A 19518-nucleotide genomic window follows, 5' to 3' on the forward strand; every position below is an offset into this window, starting at 1 on the left:
ATTTGCTTGGTCGCAAACGGTCGCAGCTGAAATAGCCTTTAGATGACAAATTAGAGTGTGAATATTTACTTAGAGGATGATTCTGGAGGGGATTTGAAGGGGAAACATACGTTCTTGGGGGATGAAGATAACAAAATTTAGAAGAAAATTGTGTTTCCGTCGAAGAAACATAGAAAAGTTATTTGTTTACCATTTGCTTGGTTGCAGATGGTCGCAGCTGAAATAGCCTTTAGACGACAGATAAGAGTGTAAATATTTACTCACATGATGTTTCTGGAGGGGATTTGAAGGGGAAACATACTTTCTTGGAGGATAAAGATAACAAAATTTAGAAGAAAATTATTTTTCCGTCGAAGAAACATAGAAAAGTTATTTGTTTACCATTTGCTTGGTCGCAAACGGTCGCAGCTGAAATAGCCTTTAGATGACAGATAAGAGTGTTAATATTTACTTAGAGGATAATTCTGGAGGGGATTTGAAGGGGAAACGTACTTTCTTGGAGGATAAAGATAACAAAATTCAGAAGAAAATTGTTTTTCCGTCGAAGAAACATAGAAAAGTTATTTGTTTATCATTTGCTTGGTCGCAGATGGTTGCAGGTGAAATAGCCTATAGATGATAGATAATAGTGTAAATATTTACTCAGGGAATGTTTCTGGAGGGGATCTGAAGGGGAAACATATTTTATTGGTGGATGATAATAATGAAATTCAGAAGAAAATTGTGAATCCGTTCATCAGTTTTTAGTTTACCATTTGCTTGGTTGCGGACGGTCCCAGCTGAAATAGCATGTAGATGACATATTAGAGTGTAAATATTTACTCAGAGGATATTTCAAGAGGAAATTCAAAGGTAAAACATAAGTTTCCTGAGGTATGCCACAATTTCACGCATAGTTTATTTAACTGGATTATCTTAAATTCGAAGCCTTATACAGAGCAGATTGGCTCAAATTCTATAAAAATGGAGATTGCATCTTATATAGTATACCATAAAGTAGCAGTTTAGGGATAACTTGTTGAATTTCGATGAAGTCATGTTTTTGGATTTATGACCAATGGGGAACCACTGTGGGATGTTCGTCAGGACGGCCTTTGGATGCTTTTTTTCTCAATTCTTGCAAGCTTGATCAAAAATTCTTAAAACTTAAATCTCTGAACTGATGTAAGATTTGAAACAATCAGCGTCAGATATCCCTTTTACCTTTAACTAAGTTCCGCTATCCCGATTAGACACTCCAACTTCAAAACAATGTTTATGTTTCATTCCACCCTTCCTGCAAGAAAACACTCACATGAGCTATCACTTTGATTAATGGGAATTCACAGATCAGCGCAAATTACGGTTAATTTATTCAAATTTAAGCCGGTCGCGTGCGTGTTAGATTTGGCAGCTCCGGCGACGGTGGAAATCGCTGAATCACAAAACAAACGGAACCAGTTCTGGAGAGATCGGCTTGCGAACACACGACGACGCCGGACAGCTGCCGCTGCCATGCCGGTCGAGAGGAACGGATCCAAGAAAAACTTCCACCGCCCAAGGTCGCCGCTTGCCACAGTACAGAGCGAGCGAGCGAGCGGGCGAGCGCGGAAACAAGTTTTCTATTTAGTGTGGTTGAAATTCAGGTTCGGTTCGGAATCGATTGTGGGCGCGAGTGCGATTTTAATGACCCATTCGGAACTATTATGTGTGATCGCATAAAGCAGCGCTTAAAATTCAATCAACCGCGTTTTTTTTTATGGCTGCGGATGATACTGCCATCGTTTAGGCAAAACAGCTGAAAACATTCGAGTGTTGATTAGATTTGCATATGTTTGCCATTATGGTTTCGGGCCGAGAATGGAATTTTTCCGGAATCTAGAGGAGTTTTGGACAATGGAAAACACTCAAACTGCGAGGGTGTGATTCATGGAAACAGTTTTATGAAGCATGCTTCGGACCAGCTACAAGAGAACGAGCTTTTAAAATTAGCATTTGGCTACTGCCTGCCGGAGTGGGAGCGGAGTTTGGCTTCGGCAGTGTTGACTCACGGTGAAGGCGGTTCAAAACAGAGGTATCGAATGATCGTGACGAGAAAATAGTGCACGCAGCTGATATAGCTATTTGCGTTTGTTTTTTAGAATCGGAATTCAAGTCATTAGCATTTTTATCCAAAAAATGGTAATGCTTATGATACTAAATTTGAATGATCGAAGAAGTACGATTTCATGGCAGAACCAATGAATTATGACTCGGTAACCAGCTATCATGGCATTCCATTTGAATTGTACTGTAGTAAGGGACATTCACTAAAATAAAATTTCTTTTCATTTGTGATAATCAAAGAAACTTGACAGACAGCATTTTATCACCGAAATTTAACAAACTGACAGTACAAGGATTTGCTCTAACAAGTAATTAATGAGAATTAAATGTCATTAGTATTGTATACTTTATTCCTTGGCCTTTATTTTTAGTTAACACATTTATCTATCAGTTCCGGCTTCTATGTCTCGGTAAGAATGCAGCGCACGATTTACTTTTCAGAAGTTCAACAGCTACTGCATGATGTCGCTTCGGCACCTGTCTGTCGAAGTCATGTAGTGCGCTTGTCATTATCTCAGTCAGTCGCATTTTTTTTTTGCTTTTGTCATTCCATTCTAGTGTTCAGGTTGTATTCATTAATCTGGAAATTGTTTGCATATGCAAATTAAACAGCCACTCAAGTTGCAAAGCCGAAATCAACCTTCGACTGGCAGATCACCTTTTTTTCGGTTAACTACCGAATGCCATCGGACATTTCGACAGGCGACGCTAACAGGATTCGATGCAAGCAAATCCACCCGCTTAATGAGTTCCTATACTATTGGTAAGATTGTTGCAACTTAGTCAGTTGTCATTGTCACCTTGAAGCAGGACGTCGACCTTCTCACAACACTTTGTTCAACTCCGAAAAATGCATGTTGGATGTCACACGAAATCGATCTTCGTTTAATGGTTGTCCAGTTCGGTCCAGGAAACAGGATCTTGAATATTGTGTCACGCTGTTATCGTATACAGTTTAGGTAGATCACATCTACTGAGTTTCGAAAATTGATTAATCTCATTTTTAAGGCTTTCAACATTGTATTATATTATTTGCCTGATACCATGAATACTTTATTACTGTTATAAACTTTCAGAAGTAAAACTTCTACGATTGTCATAAAAAATTATGTAGAATACATTTTCACTTTCAATTCGTAACAATTCACGTGCATGTGAGAAATATGTAGTGAGCCTGAAATATTTATTTCAACACTGTTTCAATTTAGTGAAACGTATTTCGTAATAAGATTGTTTCGGTTTATCTGATTGGACTGTAGATTATTTATCAAACATGATCACATTTTTAGAGCAACAGCCCGAAATACTTTTTCGAATATCATCGATTGGGCTATAGTTCGAAATTAATTTGTTTTTGTTACAGGTCTTCCTTATCCTTGTGCCATCATCATTTCCCCTTATCGACCCCGGTAATTCGGCGTTGTTCGCGAGTCGCCTTCGCTGCCTGATGGGCTGCTGCGCCACCCGTTTTGGCCTTTCTAATGTTAGCCGATGATGTCTGGTGTCCCGGTTTCGCGATGATGGGGCTGAAGCAAGCCATGAGTACCATCAGGAGCAGGGTTAGGGCTGTTTAATGTTGGGGAGGGTTCAATAGTAGCAACTTAGATGTTTGAATCTGGATCAGGTACATACCGAAAAGAGACTTCATTGTAGAGACCGAAGGGAAAACAAATTCGCTGGATCAACTGACGGCAGTTATGAAGTGTCTCACTTTTATACTGAATTGTAAATGAAGAAGTAACATTTGTGTAAACAATGTCGTGATACGATCATTTGTATATAAACGGTTGAAATGTGTCTTCTTAGAGTGATTGAAACATTGTAAATACCGGTGGAAGAAACAAATGCAGTTGATTGATTACTATAATTGTATGCAGTTGGTTTCAATGCATAACACACCTTTATTTCTATATCGTTTTAATAGGTTCGAGCAAACAGCGATGACTAGTCGATAAAATGATTATTTTGTTCAAGATTTTCGAGCTGGAAATTATAAAATTAACAATATTTAAGCAGAGACAGCTTGTTTACAATGCTTTGATAATCTTTCATGAATTAAAAATCCGAGAAAATATGGCGAAGTTACTTTCACTGTTTATATTTTCTATGAGAGCGAGTGAGAGCTATAAGTAAATATCGTGTGACTTCTCCCAATGAAAATGAAAATCTCGGTACTGCTCTTGGTCTAGGTCATCCAGGGATTTTTCTTCTTTCGTACATTGAAGTCAATTGAAATTGCTTCCCAGATAGTTAAACTAGTTAACCCTTTCAGGCCCAAATTTTTCCAAGCAATATAATACAATAAATTTGATGTATTCCGTTTGTTTTGGTGCTCAATAATGTAGAAATGGCTTAATATGTTGAAAAATATTTTTTAGGATGTGCTAGGTCATCTAAATTGCCCTTGAGTTCAGAACATGGAATCTACTTATGAATCAGATGCATTTTTTGTAATAAAAGATGCGATATGAAGTCAACTATTTACATCTTGCCTTCTGAAAACCCAATAGACATCGTAAGATAGTTTTGAGATATTTTCGGTCATCCAAATTGTCCTTGAGCTCAGGACTTCGAATCTACTCTTGAATTAGTTGCATTTTTTGTAATACGAAGATGCGATATGCAGTCAACTATATACAGCTTGTCTTCTGAAAACCTAATAGACATCGTAAGATAGTTTTGGGATATTTTGGGTCATCCAAATTGTCCTTGAGTTCAGGACTTCGAATCTACTCTTGAATCAGATGCATTTTTGAAATAAAAGATGCGATATGAAGTCAACTATATACAGCTTGCCTTCTGAAAATCCAATAGACATCGTAAGATAGTTTTGAGATATTTTGGGTCATCCAAATTGTCCTTGAGATCAGGACTTCGAATCTACTCTTGAATCAGATGCATTTTTTGTAATACAAAGATGCGATATGAAGTCAACTATATACATCTTGCCTTCTGAAAACCCAATTGACATCGTAAGATAGTTTTGAGATATTTTGGGTCATCCAAATTGTCCTTGAGTTCAGGACTTCGAATCTACTCTTGAATCAGATGCATTTTTTGTAATAAAAAGATGCGATATGAAGTCAACTATATACATCTTGCCTTCTGAAAACCCAATAGACATCGTAAGATAGTTTTGAGATATTTTGGGTCATCCAAATTGTCCTTGAGATCAGGACTTCGAATCTACTCTTGAATCAGATGCATTTTTTGTAATACAAAGATGCGATATGAAGTCAACTATATACATCTTGCCTTCTGAAAACCCAATTGACATCGTAAGATAGTTTTGAGATATTTTGGGTCATCCAAATTGTCCTTGAGTTCAGGACTTCGAATCTACTCTTGAATCAGATGCATTTTTTGTCATACAAAGATGCGATATGAAGTCAACTATATACAGCTTGCCTTCTGAAAATCCAATAGACATCGTAAGATAGTTTTGAGATATTTTGGGTCATCCAAATTGTCCTTGAGTTCAGGACTTCGAATCTACTCTTGAATCAGATGCATTTTTTGTAATAAAAAGATGCGATATGAAGTCAACTATATACATCTTGCCTTCTGAAAACCCAATTGACATCGTAAGATAGTTTTGAGATATTTTGGGTCATCCAAATTGTCCTTGAGTTCAGGACTTCGAATCTACTCTTGAATCAGATGCATTTTTGTAATAAAAAGATGCGATATGAAGTCAACTATATACATCTTGCCTTCTGAAAACCCAATAGACATCGTAAGATAGTTTTGAGATATTTTGGGTCATCCAAATTGTCCTTGAGTTCAGGACTTGAATCTACTCTTGGATCAGATGCATTTTTTGTAATACAAAGATGCGATATGAAGTCAACTATATACATCTTGCCTTCTGAAAACCCAATAGACATCGTAAGATAGTTTTGAGATATTTTGGGTCATCCAAATTGTCCTTGAGTTCAGGACTTCGAATCTACTCTTGAACCGGATGCATTTTTTTCCAATACAAAGATGCGATATGAAGTCAACTATATACATCTTGCCTTCTGAAAACCCAATAGACATCGTAAGATAGTTTTGAGATTTTTTTGGGTCATCCAAATTGTCGTTGAGTTCAGGACTTCGAATCTACTCTTGAATCAGATGCATTTTTTGTAATACAAAGATGCGATATGAAGTCAACTACATACAGCTTGCCTTCTGAAAACCCAATAGACGCCGTAAAATAGTTTTAAGATATTTTGGGTCATCCAAATTGTCCTTGAGTTCAGGACTTCGAATCTACTCTTGAATCAGATGCATTTTTTGGAATACAAAGATGTGATATGAAGTCAACTATATACAGCTTGCCTTCTGAAAACCCAATAGACATCGTAAGATAGTTTTAAGATATTTTGGGTCATCCAAATTGCCCTTGAGCTCAGGACTTCGAATCTACTCTTGAATCAAATGCATTTTTTGTAATACAAAGATGCGATATAAAGTCAACTATATACATCTTGCCTTCTGAAAACCCGTTCAGGACGCTTGATGGTATTTCGTAGATGTAGAAAATAGAGCAATAATCACTAATAGCAATGTTAACTTACCTGTAGATAGCTGTAAATATAAGTAATGAAAAAAAGTAAAAAAAAAAAGAACCAAAAAAATAACAAACCACAGTTATTCGGGTAAGTTAACATTGCTATTAGGATTATTGCTCTATGTACTACACATATCACAACTTGGAATGCCGATTAAATCTGTTTTACAAGCATAGGTCCTAAGCTAAGAGCTCGAAGTTAATCTGGAAGACCCAGATCATCTCGTAACCATTTTATGATGTCTGTCCCAGAAAATGGAATGAGTGTAATTTATTACCCATCGCCACTTAGTATAGTAACCTGTTGTTGCAACTGTAGATCCCAAGTTCCAAACTCAAGGGAAGTTTGAAAGACATAGAACATCTCGAAACCATTGTATGATGTATTTGACCTTCCAGAAGGTGAAACAAGTTTAGTTGATTTTATATCACAACTTATAATAGCGAAAAAATTCGTAGTCACCACTGTGAATCTCATGTTTTGAACTCAAGGATAGCTTAGATGACCCAGAACATCTCGCAGCCATGTTATGATGATATCTGTTGACCTTCAAGCAGATGAAATTGGTAAAATGATTACACATCACAACTCAGTATAGTGACACACCCACCTGGTACAACTGTAGATTTTAAGTTCAGAATTCAAGGACAGTTTGGATTACCCAGAATATCTCAAAACTCTCTTACGATATCCCTTGGCCTCCCAAGAGGAGTAATGGGTATAAGTGAATGCCTGTTGACGCATTGAGTATTGCAAAAAGATTCTCTTCCAGCTGTAGATCTTAAGTCCCTAACTCAAACAGTTTGGATAACCCAGAATATCTCAAAACTCTCTTACGATATCCCTTGGCCTCCCAGGAGGAGTAATTAATATAATTGAAAGCATATTGAAGCTTGAGTACTGAAAAGATTTTCTTGCAGCTGTAGATCTTAATGTCAGAACTCAAGGACAGTTTGGATGACCCAGAATATCTCAACTATCCTACGATATCCGTTGACCTCCCAAGAGGTCTTCTTCTCCTTTTATTGGCATTACATCCCCACACTGGGACAGAGCCGCCTCCCTGCTTAGTGTTCATTAAGCACTTCCACAGTTGTTAATGCGAGGTTTCTAAGCCAAGTTACCATTTTGCATTCGTATATCATGAGGCTAACACGATGATACTTTTGTGCCCAGGGAAGTCGAGTCAATTTCCAATCCGAAAATTGTCTAGACTGGCACCGGGAATCGAACCCAGCCACCCTCAGCATGATCTTGCTTTGTAGCCGCGCGTTATACCGCACGGCTAAGGAGAGAACACCTTCCAAGAGGTGTAATGGATATAATTGAATGCATATTGAAGCTTTGACTACTAAAAAAAATTGCAGCTGTAGATCTCAAGTCCTGAACTCAAGGACAGTTTGGATGACCCAGAATATCTCTAAACTGTCTTACGATATCCGTTGACCTCCCAAGAGGTGTAATGATGATGATGATGATGATGAACTCACAGTTTGGATAGCCCAGAATATCTCAAAACCCTCTTACGATATCCCTTGCCCTCCCAGGAAGAGTAATGAATATAATTGAAAACATATTGAAGCTACTGAAAAAGGCTATTGTTGCAACTGTAGATCTTAAGTTTAGAACTCAAGAACAGTTTGGATGACCCAGAATATCTCATAACTATCTTACGATATCCGTTGACCTCCCAAGAGGTGTAATGGATATAAGTGAATGCCTATTGAAGCTTTGAGTACTAAAAAAAGATTTTCTTCCTGCTGTCCCGAACTCAAGGACAGTTTGGAGGACCCAGAATATCTCAAAACTTTCTAACGATAGCCGTTGACCTCCCAAGAGGTGTAATAGATATAAGTGAATGCCTATTCAAGCTTTGAGTACTGAAAAAACATATTTTCCAGCTGTAGATCCGAAGTACCGAACTCAAGGACAGTTTGGATGATCCAGAATATCTTAAAGCTTTCTTACGATATCCGTTGACCTCCCAAGAGGTGTAATGGATATAAGTGAATGCCTATTGAAGCTTTGAGTACTAAAAAAAGATATTCTTCGAGCTGTAGATCTCAAGTCCTGAACTCAAGGATAGTTTGGATGACCCAGAATATCTCAAAACTATCTTACGATATCCTTTGACCTCCCAAGAGATGTAATGGATATAATTGAATGCCTATTGAAGCTTTGAGTCCTGAAAAAAGATTCTCTTCCAGCTGTAGATCTCGAGTCCCAAATTCAATGACAGTTTGGATCAGTACTGAGATTTTCATTTTCATTGAGAGAAGTCACGCAATATTTACATTTTATTCTCTTCCGCTTTCATAGAAAACTTAAACAATGAAAGGAATTCTGCCAAATTTTCACGGATTTTTATTTCATGAAAGTGCATCAAACTATTGTAAACAAGCTGTTTGTTTTCAATAATGTTACTTCTAACTCGAAAATCAAAAACAATACAATCATTTTATCGACTAGTCATCGTTATTTGCACAGATCTATTAAAACTATTTGGAAATTTAGATTTCAAAACAAAGCAACATTCCTATCATGACTGCTTGTAATGTGACAGGTGACCGGGAGATGGCTACATTTTCATTTGGTCTCTTGAAAATGAAAATGCAACTGTTTTCGCTTTCACATGACAGTCACGAAAACTACTAGTACTGGTTTGGATGACCCAAAATATCTCAAAACCCTCTTACGATATCCCTTGCCCTCCCAGGAGGAGTAATGAATATAATTGAAAACATATTGAAGCTTGAGTACTGAAAAAGGCTATTCTTGCAACTGTAGATCTCAAGTCCCGAACTCAAGGACAGTTTGGATGTCCCAGAATATCTCAAAACTATCTTACGATATACGTTGGCCTTCCAGAAGGTGTAATGGATATAAGTGAATGCCTATTGAAGCTTTGACTACTGAAAATAGATTTTCTTCCAGCTGTAGATCTCAAGTCCCGAACTCAAGGACAGTTTGGATGACTCAGAATATCTCTAAACTGTCTTACGACATCCATTGACCTCCCAAGAGGTGTAATGGATATAAATGAATGCCTATTGAAGCTTTGAGTACTGAAAAACATTTTCTTCCGACTGTAGATCTCAAGTCCCGAGCTCAAGGACAGTTTCGATTACCCGGATTATCCCAAAACTATCTTACGATATCCGTTGACCTCCCAAGAGGTGTAATGGATATAAGTGAATGCCTATTGACGCTTTGAGTACTGAAAAAAAGATTCTCTTCCAGCTGTAGATCTCAAGTCCTGATCTCAAGGATAGTTTGGATGACCCAGAATACTCCAGAAACACATTGCGGTATTTTACCACATTCTATAACATGTAACGAACATGGTTCAATACTCGAATAAACAAAGAGTAACAAAAAACACTTTTTTGCAATTGTAGATTTCAAGTCCTGAACTCATGGATAGTTTGGACTAGCCCTAGGACGTCCAAGGAAGATTAAAAATAGTTTATTGTGTATCATGGTATCTCTACGGATACGTTCGAAACAAAATCATTTTTTGAAACAGTAAAATCTGCTGCCAATATACCTCATATTGTATTGTTCATAACTTCACCAAGTTCATGGCGTTCTAGGCTGTCGTAAGGCCATTTTTGTCCATGCCTGATATTTTCCCTGTTAGGGGAGGTAATTTCAAGCAATTTTGCTGAACTCTTTCACTTTTATCCGTCGTGCGATTTTATCCATCCATTTTCTGTTGGGTTCATATATGACCCCGTGGGCCTGAAAGGTTAAAGCAGTAACCAATTCTTATCGAAAAGCACAACTCAGTCAGGTTTGGTTGCACTTCTATTTTGTCGGGTACAAGTATTCAGTTTTCCTGAGGAGCTATAGGAAGATAAATTAAGTGTGCATATCCAAATTTAGAAGTATTTGGGATATTTGTTTAACATGAAAAAAAAAACTATGAATTGAGTCTGTTTTCGTATTGCACTGATTTATTTAATAAATCTTGATTTACCTTCGGAATGTTGTGATCCTGGTTTTGACATCTTCTAAAATTATTAGATTATCAATGCAATGTAAAAGTAAATAAGGATTTTATCGAAAATAAGTTAACAAAATCGAACAAAATCACTTTCAACACATTAACAAGTCCTTATTTGAATCTTGACGTAATGCATCGGATGGAGTAAAACCCAAACAAATACCTTGATTAGTTTTTGAGTAGTAACACTTTAAAAGTTTACAACTTATTTTCGATACAGTCCTTATAATAAATGTAGAATTGTCTAGCGAGTTAGTAACACTATCCAACAAAAATTACCTTTTTTTGCTCCCTTCAACCATTTTCAATGTACTGGATAGATTTTTTTCGCTGAATTCAGCTATGTATTCAGATTTGTTTTAACACGTCCAGTTTTTGAGAAGAACGGTTTTATTTCACAAAAGTACGTATTTTCATAGAAATTTGCCTTCTCTGTTCTGCAAAGTTCTATTTTTGCTTTTCACTTTAAGAATGATGTTTGAATTTCATGAAATGCAGCTCACAGAATGCATATAAGTCGTTAAATTTTGTTTGGCACGTTCATTTGTTGTGAAAACGGAAATAAAATCACAAAAGGACGTATTTTTAGAGAAATTTTGTTTCTCTGTTCTGTAAAAGTCCGTATTTGCTTCTCATTTTGAGAATGATGTTTGAATTTCATAGAATGTACCTTGCAGAATGCATAAAAGTCGTTGGAATTCATTTGACACGTTCATTTGTTGTGAAAAACGGAATTAAATTCACAAAAGAACGTATTTTCATAGAAATTGTGTTTCTCTGTTCTGCAAAGGTCTGTATTAGCTTCTCAATTGGAGAATGATGTTTGAATCTCATAGAATGCGAAAGGTGCATCCAAATACGTCGTTGGGTTTTGTTGGACACGTTCATTTGTTGTAAACACGGAATTAAATTCACAAAAATACGAATTTTGATGAAATTTTATTGAACGGCTACTCAGTCTTACAATTATTATTATTATTGATTTAATCAGACTAAGGCCGAAGTGGCCTGTGCGGTATATAAGAGTCTTCTCCATTCGGCTCGGTCCATGGCTACACGTCGCCAACCACGCAGTCTACGGAGGGTCCGCAAGTCATCTTCCACCTGATCGATCCACCTTGCTCGCTGCGCACCTCGCCTTCTTGTGCCCGTCGGATCGTTGTCGAGAACCATTTTCACCGGGTTACTGTCCGACATTCTGGCTACGTGCCCGGCCCATCGCAGTCGTCCGATTTTCGCGGTGTGAACGATGGATGGTTCTCCCAACAGCTGATGCAATTCGTGGTTCATTCGCCTCCTCCACGTACCGTCCGCCATCTGCACCCCACCATAGATGGTACGCAGCACTTTCCTTTCGAAAACTCCAAGTGCGCGTTGGTCCTCCACGAGCATCGTCCAGGTCTCGTGTCCGTAGAGGACTACCGGTCTAATTAGCGTTTTGTAGATTGTCAGTTTGGTACGGCGGCGAACTCTATTCGATCGGAGCGTCTTGCGGAGTCCAAAGTACGTACGATTTCCAGCCACTATGCGTCTCCGAATTTCTCTGCTGGTGTCATTTTCGGCAGTCACCAGTGAGCGCAAGTACACAAATTCTTCTACCACCTCGATTTCGTCACCACCAATGCAAACTCGCGGTGGGTGGCTCACATTGTCTTCTCTTGAACCTCTGCCTATCATGTACTTCGTCTTCGACGTGTTGATGACGTGTAGGCTTCCTCCATCTTCTCAAAGTTACGTGCCATAATATCTATGTCGTCGGCGAAACCAAATAGCTGGACGGACTTATTGAAAATCCGTACCACCACTCGTGTTAATCCCTGCTCTTCGTATTACCCCTTCCAAAGCGATGTTGAATAGCAAACACGAAAGACCATCACCTTGCCGTAACCCTCTGCGGGTTTCGAAGGGACTCGAGAATGCCCTGAAACTCGAACTACGCACATCACCCGATCCATCGTCGCTTTGATCAACCGTGTCAGTTTATCCGGAAAACCGTGTTCGTGCATTAGCTGCCATAGCTGGTCCCGATCGATTGTATCATATGCGGCTTTAAAGTCGATGAATAGATGATGTGTGGGCACGTTGTATTCGCGGCATTTCTGCAGTACTTGGCGAATGGCGAACACCTGGTCCGTGGTGGAGCGTTCGCCCATAAAACCCGCCTGGTACTGCCCCACGAACTCCCTTGCAGTTGGTGCTAGTCGACGGCATAAAATTTGGGAGAGTACCTTGTAGGCGGCGTTCAGCAATGTGATTGCGCGGTAGTTGCTACAATCCAGCTTATCGCCCTTTTTGTAGATGGGACACACGACACCTTCCATCCACTCCTGCGGCAAAACTTCCTCCTCCCAAATCTTGGTAATGACCCAGTGCAGCGCTCTAGCCAGTGCCTCATCACGGTGTTTAAATAGCTCTCCTGGTAGTTGGTCAACCCCAGGGGCTTTGTTGTTCTTCAGCCGGCCAATCTCCTCCTGGATTTCCTGGAGATCCGGAGTCAGTAGAATTATGTCCTGCGCGCGTTCTCTCAGGTCTATCACCATACCGCCATCTTCGTCTGCCACATCGCCATTCAGGTGCTCTTCGTAGTGCTGCCGCCACCTTTGGATCACCTCACGCTCATTCGTAAGAAGGTTCCCGTTTATGTCCTTACACATATCAGGCTGTGGCACGTGGCCCTTACGTGAACGGTTTAACTTCTCATAGAACTTTCGTGTGTTATTAGCGCGGTACAGTTGCTCCGTTTCTTCACGGTCTCGATCTTCCTGCTGGCGCTTTCTCCTCCGGAAAATCGAGTTTTGTCTGTTCCGCGCCTGTTTATATCGTGCCTCGTTCGCCCTCGTGCGGTGTTGCAGCAATCTCGCCCATGCTGCATTCTTCTCTTCCACTAACTGCTCACATTCGCCGTCACACCAGTCGTTGCTCTGATCCGGGGCACCGTCCCTAGTGCAGCGGTTGCGGTGCTTCCAATGGCGGATCGAATATCTCTCCAGCCATCTTCAAGAGACGCTGCGCCTAGCTGCTCTTCCGTTGGAAGTGCCACTTCCAGCTGCTGCGCGTATTCTTGGGCTAGTCTACCGTCTTGTAGTCGCCCAATGTTAAGCCGCGGCGTCCGACTTCGACGCGTGTTGTACACCGTCGAGAGTTTTGAGCGCAGGCATACTGCAACGAGGTAGTGGTCGGATTCAATATTCGCACTGCGGTAAGTGCGGACATTCGTGATGTCGGAGAAGAATTTACCGTCGATTAGAACGTGATCGATTTGGTTTTCCGTTTCTTGGTTAGGTGATCTCCATGTGGCCTTGTGGATATTTTTGCGGGGAAAGAAGGTGCTTCGGACTACCATTCCGCGGGAGGCTGCGAAGTTTATGCATCGTTGGCCGTTGTCATTCGATACGGTGTGCAGACTATCCGGTCCGATGACCGGTCTATACATTTCCTCCCTTGCTACCTGTGCGTTCATGTCACCGATGACGATTTTAACGTCCCGCAGTGGGCATCCATCGTATGTCTGCTCCATCTGTGCGTAGAACGCTTCTTTCTCGTCGTCGGGTCTCCCTTCGTGTGGGCAGTGCACGTTGATGATGCTATAGTTGAAGAAACGGCCTTTAATCCTCAGCTTGCACATCCTTGCGTTGATTGGCTGCCACCCAGTCACGCGTTGGCGCATCTTACCCAGCACTATGAAGCCGGTTCCCAGCTCGTTGGTGGTGCCACAGCTTTGGTAGAAGGTAGCCGCTCGATGCCCGCTTTTCCACACTTTCTGTCCTGTCCAGCTCTCCTGCAGCGCCACGACGTCGAAGTTGCGGGGATGTAATTCATCGTAGATCATCCTGTCGCAACCTGCGAAACCTAGCGACTTGCAGTTCCATGTTCCAAGCTTCCAATCGTGATCCTGTATTCGTCGCCTAGGTCTTTGCCGATTATATCGAGTCGCATTATCTCTTATATTGTTCGTAATGATTGGTTTTCTAGGCGGCTTATTGGGCCTGCGCAAACCTCCTGTCTCGTCGGAGGGCCGTCGTGTCAGGGCTGTTTAGCGTCCCACCTAACACCAGGACTTGGGCTTGTGCGCTTTGAGCGGCACACGGTCGCTTTGGTGGGGCCTACTTGCGGATACATGCAGCTTTTTATAGAGGTTTAACAGGGCCCACTGTCAAACCCCACCACATCCTAGGCAAGCCCCACAACTCGCAGATGGCCTGGGGAGGGATCGTCAAGCCCTTGGACATAGTCCCTGCTGCCCTTACAATTATTACAACGAGTTTATTATTTACCCGACGTTTCGACACGGAGATTGTGTCTTTTTTAAGGGGTGAACATTTTTGTTGTTTGTCGTAGTGTGAATGAATATAAGACAAACAACAAAAATATTTTCCCCTTGAAAAAGACATAATCCCCGTGTCGAAACGTCGGATAAATAAAAAACTCGTTGTAATAATTATTGTAAGACTGAGTAGCCGTTCAATAAATTTAATTTAACGTACAGTCGATCCATAATGTGTAATTTTGGTTTCTCTGTTCTGTAAATTTCTGCTTTTGCTTCTCATTATGAGAATAATGCTTGAATTTCATAGAATGAACCTCAATAAATGCATGTTAGTCGTATCTCTGATCTAGTTTATTCTGCCAGCACTGCCGAACTACGAAGACCAATAATTTGACTTAGTGCTCATTCAAAATAATTGATCTTATAGGGCTTCAGAGCTAATGGGAGCTATCCGGAATCATTTCACAAAGAAAAAAAAATCCAACAAGAAGGAAGATGGGGTTTGCCCTTCGGTAACCATAAGTCGTCCGGTAGTGCTGGCAGAAATATTGATTTCTTGCATATGGTTTGAACAATCAATTTTCGAAACGTAATAACATTTTTTGTAGACCTTCCAGCTACGTACCTTCTTCGGCAAAGTCTTTCGGCATCTTCCAGACTATATGCTAAAGTATTGAGTCACGTGATTGATGATAAATTGAAGCCGCTAATAGCAAAAATGTAAAAATGTACGTTTTCCCATACTAATCTCCATGTAAATTTAAAACGCGATGCGGCATGCGAGGTCGCAACCAATCGAGCCCATATTTTGCACAGTTGATTGGGGTCCCAAAACGGTTCAGAAAAACCTTGATCTCACTTGATCGGACGAAGTTTGCGTTTTTCCATACAACTGCGCCCCACTCTAATGTACATGGATTGTTGGATTTTATTCAGCAAGGACATTAGTTGAGCGTAACGGGATTCATATCATCACAAAAGAACGTATTTCATTAGTGTTATTGAAGGAAATGAAAAGGACACATTTATTCTTTAGATTTATTTTTTTTAGTGAATTTACATAATCACGTTTCTTCGCATGGTTCTATTAAAATTTATTCAGATGTCTTCGGCCTTTTGTATTCGCCCGGAGGTGTTTGGCGCTGCAGGATCCAACGGTAGTCCGAAAGCTGGGGTCCATTTTCCGCTATAATTCTTCTCTGTTTGCAAGATTTCTTGATGAAATCTTTCGCCGTGTTCGTTAGAAACAGCTCACATGTTTTCAAAAAAAAAAGTCCAAATGCGAATAGAAAAAAACATTTTTTTTTTTCAAAAATAAAAATGACTCCAGCTTTTTGACAAAAATTTCAATCAGCCCAAGTTTGATATGGAGAGAAGGAAGTCTTTGTCAACGAGGGGTACATTGACAAAATTTTGCTTTCCAGGTACCATTTCGGCACGTACTGGCCAGTATTGCTGTTCATAGTGTATGGCTCTTACTCGACTATCCCACTAACAAAGAAAGCAACAATGTTTTGTATATCCTCCTTGCAAACCAATAAGCAAAGCAATCACCTTAAAGTCTGCACATAGATTCCATTTGTGTTCTGCTTATTTAATTTTCTCCAAAATTTTCTGCAAAAGCAACTGGAACTGAGGCATATTGATTGCCATTGTGCAACAACACCGCTTTCAAGCTTTTGCTAGAAGCGTCAATGAAGAGCCTCCAGTCGGATGCACAATACTGCACCTGTTGCGCATTCATAAAACCTTGCACATTGTGACAAAAAAACTAGATCCCCATCCATCGAGAAGTACTGCACATTGTTGGAATGCCTCTTACGGTAAGATGATATCTTGACGTCTTTCTCCACAACTTTCCACTGCTTGAGTCTGGAAGCCAAAAACCCTGCTTTCGTTTTGGGTAGTTCCAGGTCTCGCACCAAATCGTCTAACATTCCCTGGGAAATGAAATAAGGCTCATCGGAATACGGAGGCGTAAAATCTGGATCATCCTCAGTACTTTCTCCCAAAAATATTAACGACCATTCAGTAATTTGCGTTCGATCATTTAGTAGTTTGTCAATAACGCATTCCAGAAGCTGAATTTCAAAATATGTTGTATGGTGGACTTCTAGCGAAGGTTTTTCTACAACTCTGCATAATGGTTCGTTGTTTGAATTCCACTAGTAACGGATTTGTAGCTATAGTTTCAATAACTTAGACTAAATGATAACAAAATTCTAATCATTTAGTTTAAGTTACTGCAACTAGCGTTCTAACTCCGTTATTAGTTGAATTCTAATAACGAACCATTAGGCAAAGTTGTAGAAAAACCTTCGCACTAGAAGTCCACCATACAACATGATTTGAAATTCAGCTTCTGGAATGTGTTATTGACAAACTACTAAATGATCGAACGCAAATTACTGAATGATCTTTAACATCCTTGCTCGTCTGAATCCGCCTCATCAGAAAATTCAGAAATATATGGAGGTACAGGTACTGGCGTGGTTTTGGTGCACAACTGTGGTGGTATGGTCGAATATTCGATGTTGTGTTTAACTGATTTAGAAAACCCACGTATTTTCGTTGAACAGAAGTAACATTCAGTCGCGTGATCATTGGGATTACTCCAAGCAAAACCTTTGTGCGAACCTTTCATCCATCCAAGCAACATTTGGTAGCATGACCCGCAGGAATATTTTAGAACCCACGGAAGCTCACGATCCGGAAGCTCGACGCCAAAGTATGATTTATATGCATTATGCAATGCAGCTGTAACACCTTTTTTCTGTCCTTTCAGTATCAAACGTCCACAAATAAAGCAAAATTTAACCGGATCGTTCAAACAAATTCGCGACATATTTACTTAATATACGCACCGTTGCATTGTTCAAGCTTACTCGAATTGCGAAGGAAACGGATAAACTTATGCTCTCTTTTGATTCTTTTAATATGTGTCCAGCACGATGAAAAAAGACAACAACAATAATGCAAGTCAATTGATCTATCACCCTTGTTTTGTTTCTTTTGTTCCTGTTATTGTTGAATCATATGCTGCTGACTGCTGTTGTTTTCTCGCTGCTTACGTGAGTAACCTACTCTAGTCTGTGAGTGAGAAACAAAAATTCGGCAAAGAAACCAAATTTCCATAAAAATACGTGTTTTTGTGATTTTTTTTTCGTTTTTCACATGATTGTACCGTACTAGGTCCAACAAATTACGTACATTCCGCAAGGACTATTCTATGAAGTCAATGAAGCTTTACTCACAAAGTGAGAAGCTAAAATTTGGCTTGATTATAATCGGATCGCTTAAATTCATGATCTTACTGGGGTATTGCCATCTCAAAGCATTGCATTTAGTATCCGGTTCGTCAATTTTAAAAGCAAATTTATCTTCATTTATTCACTTGACTAGTTCTGTCAACATGATATGGATAAAACGAGAGTTATGTTTGTTGTATTAATAGGTTTATCTTTATTTTCTAGATAATAATATTTTAAAAAAATATGGAATTTGAATCTTTTGCGTATTTAATTATTGTCATATTGCTAATATAGTTAAATTATGAAATAATTGTTGTCAATAATTGAAAACATTGATTGGTTTTCAATAAAACTTTTCAAACTTCCGAAACATTGTGTACATTTTTATAGAAATTTTTGACAAATTTTCGATAGATTTTCACGCGCTACCTAGGTACCTACTTCTAATTCATTTGAAAGCTTAAAAAAGGATATTTGAGTTTGTCAAAGACAGGTTTTAATTTTAATAATTTTAATAAAATTACGATTAAGAAAAAAAGGCACAAGAAACTGAATCAAAAATCGCTCAAGTCCTGCCAATCGACCGAATGCCGCCGTTGACAGTACAGAATGGTACGAGATGTTGATTGCCGATGGTCAAAGCTAGGTCGAATTTACCTCCATAGGTGCTAAGTCGTCCCGGTTCCATGAGATTCGTGATCAGTGACCACGGCAATGGAATAGTTTGGCGAGATTGTTTCAATATGGTTTTATGTTTATTTTTTATAACACTAGATACGCGCTGGATTGTTTCCGATAGGTTGGTTATGGATCCATTATTCAATTAACAATGATAACATAAACAGGCGGGATTTATTGTAAGTGAAAGTGGCCTTGAGTCAAATTGGTCACTGGATCAGCAGTATTTAGTCTGACTGAATACAGACTTCTTTCTTTCATTATATCACTGCCCGCCATTAGGGGTTAGATTGGACACACACACACTTTTCGATAGATTTTCACGGAAATAACAATTATTCTGATTTCTTTAAAACAAAAGTTCATCCATATTTTATAGGATTTTACGAGATTTTTTTTTAATTTGTGACAATATCTTCGAAATTTTTCTACAAAATTATCCGAGATCTTGAATATTTTTAAAAACTCTGAAAAGAGCTTTTGAAAATTTTCTATAAAAATTTCATTTTTTGCGTTGTTTCAGAGCCTTCTGTAGAATCTTTTAAATAAGATTTATTTTTATATTTTTTAAACTTTTGACATAACGAAGTTATTGTAGGAGCTTTCAGCGAATTTTTTCAAGTTTGACCTAACATTTGTCTGATTTTGAATCAACAACAGGCCAATTCTTCA

General features: G+C 39.2%; 1 protein-coding gene and 1 long non-coding RNA gene across 4 annotated transcripts in view; one reads left to right on the forward strand and one right to left on the reverse strand.

The window, feature by feature from the left end:
* LOC134205756 (cadherin-86C) overlaps positions 1-19518 on the forward strand; it is a 768251-nt gene that overhangs the window by 471276 nt on the left and 277457 nt on the right. The gene's annotated exons all lie outside the window — the stretch shown is intronic.
* On the reverse strand, positions 3179-3772 carry LOC134210808 (uncharacterized). The gene is made up of 2 exons (XR_009978864.1): positions 3718-3772; positions 3179-3651 (listed from the first exon to the last, which is right to left on the reverse strand). It is a non-coding gene; the product is annotated as an uncharacterized LOC134210808 (long non-coding RNA).

This window comes from Armigeres subalbatus, chromosome 1, assembly GCF_024139115.2.
Source record: "Armigeres subalbatus isolate Guangzhou_Male chromosome 1, GZ_Asu_2, whole genome shotgun sequence".
Classification (NCBI taxonomy): Eukaryota; Metazoa; Arthropoda; class Insecta; order Diptera; family Culicidae; genus Armigeres; species Armigeres subalbatus.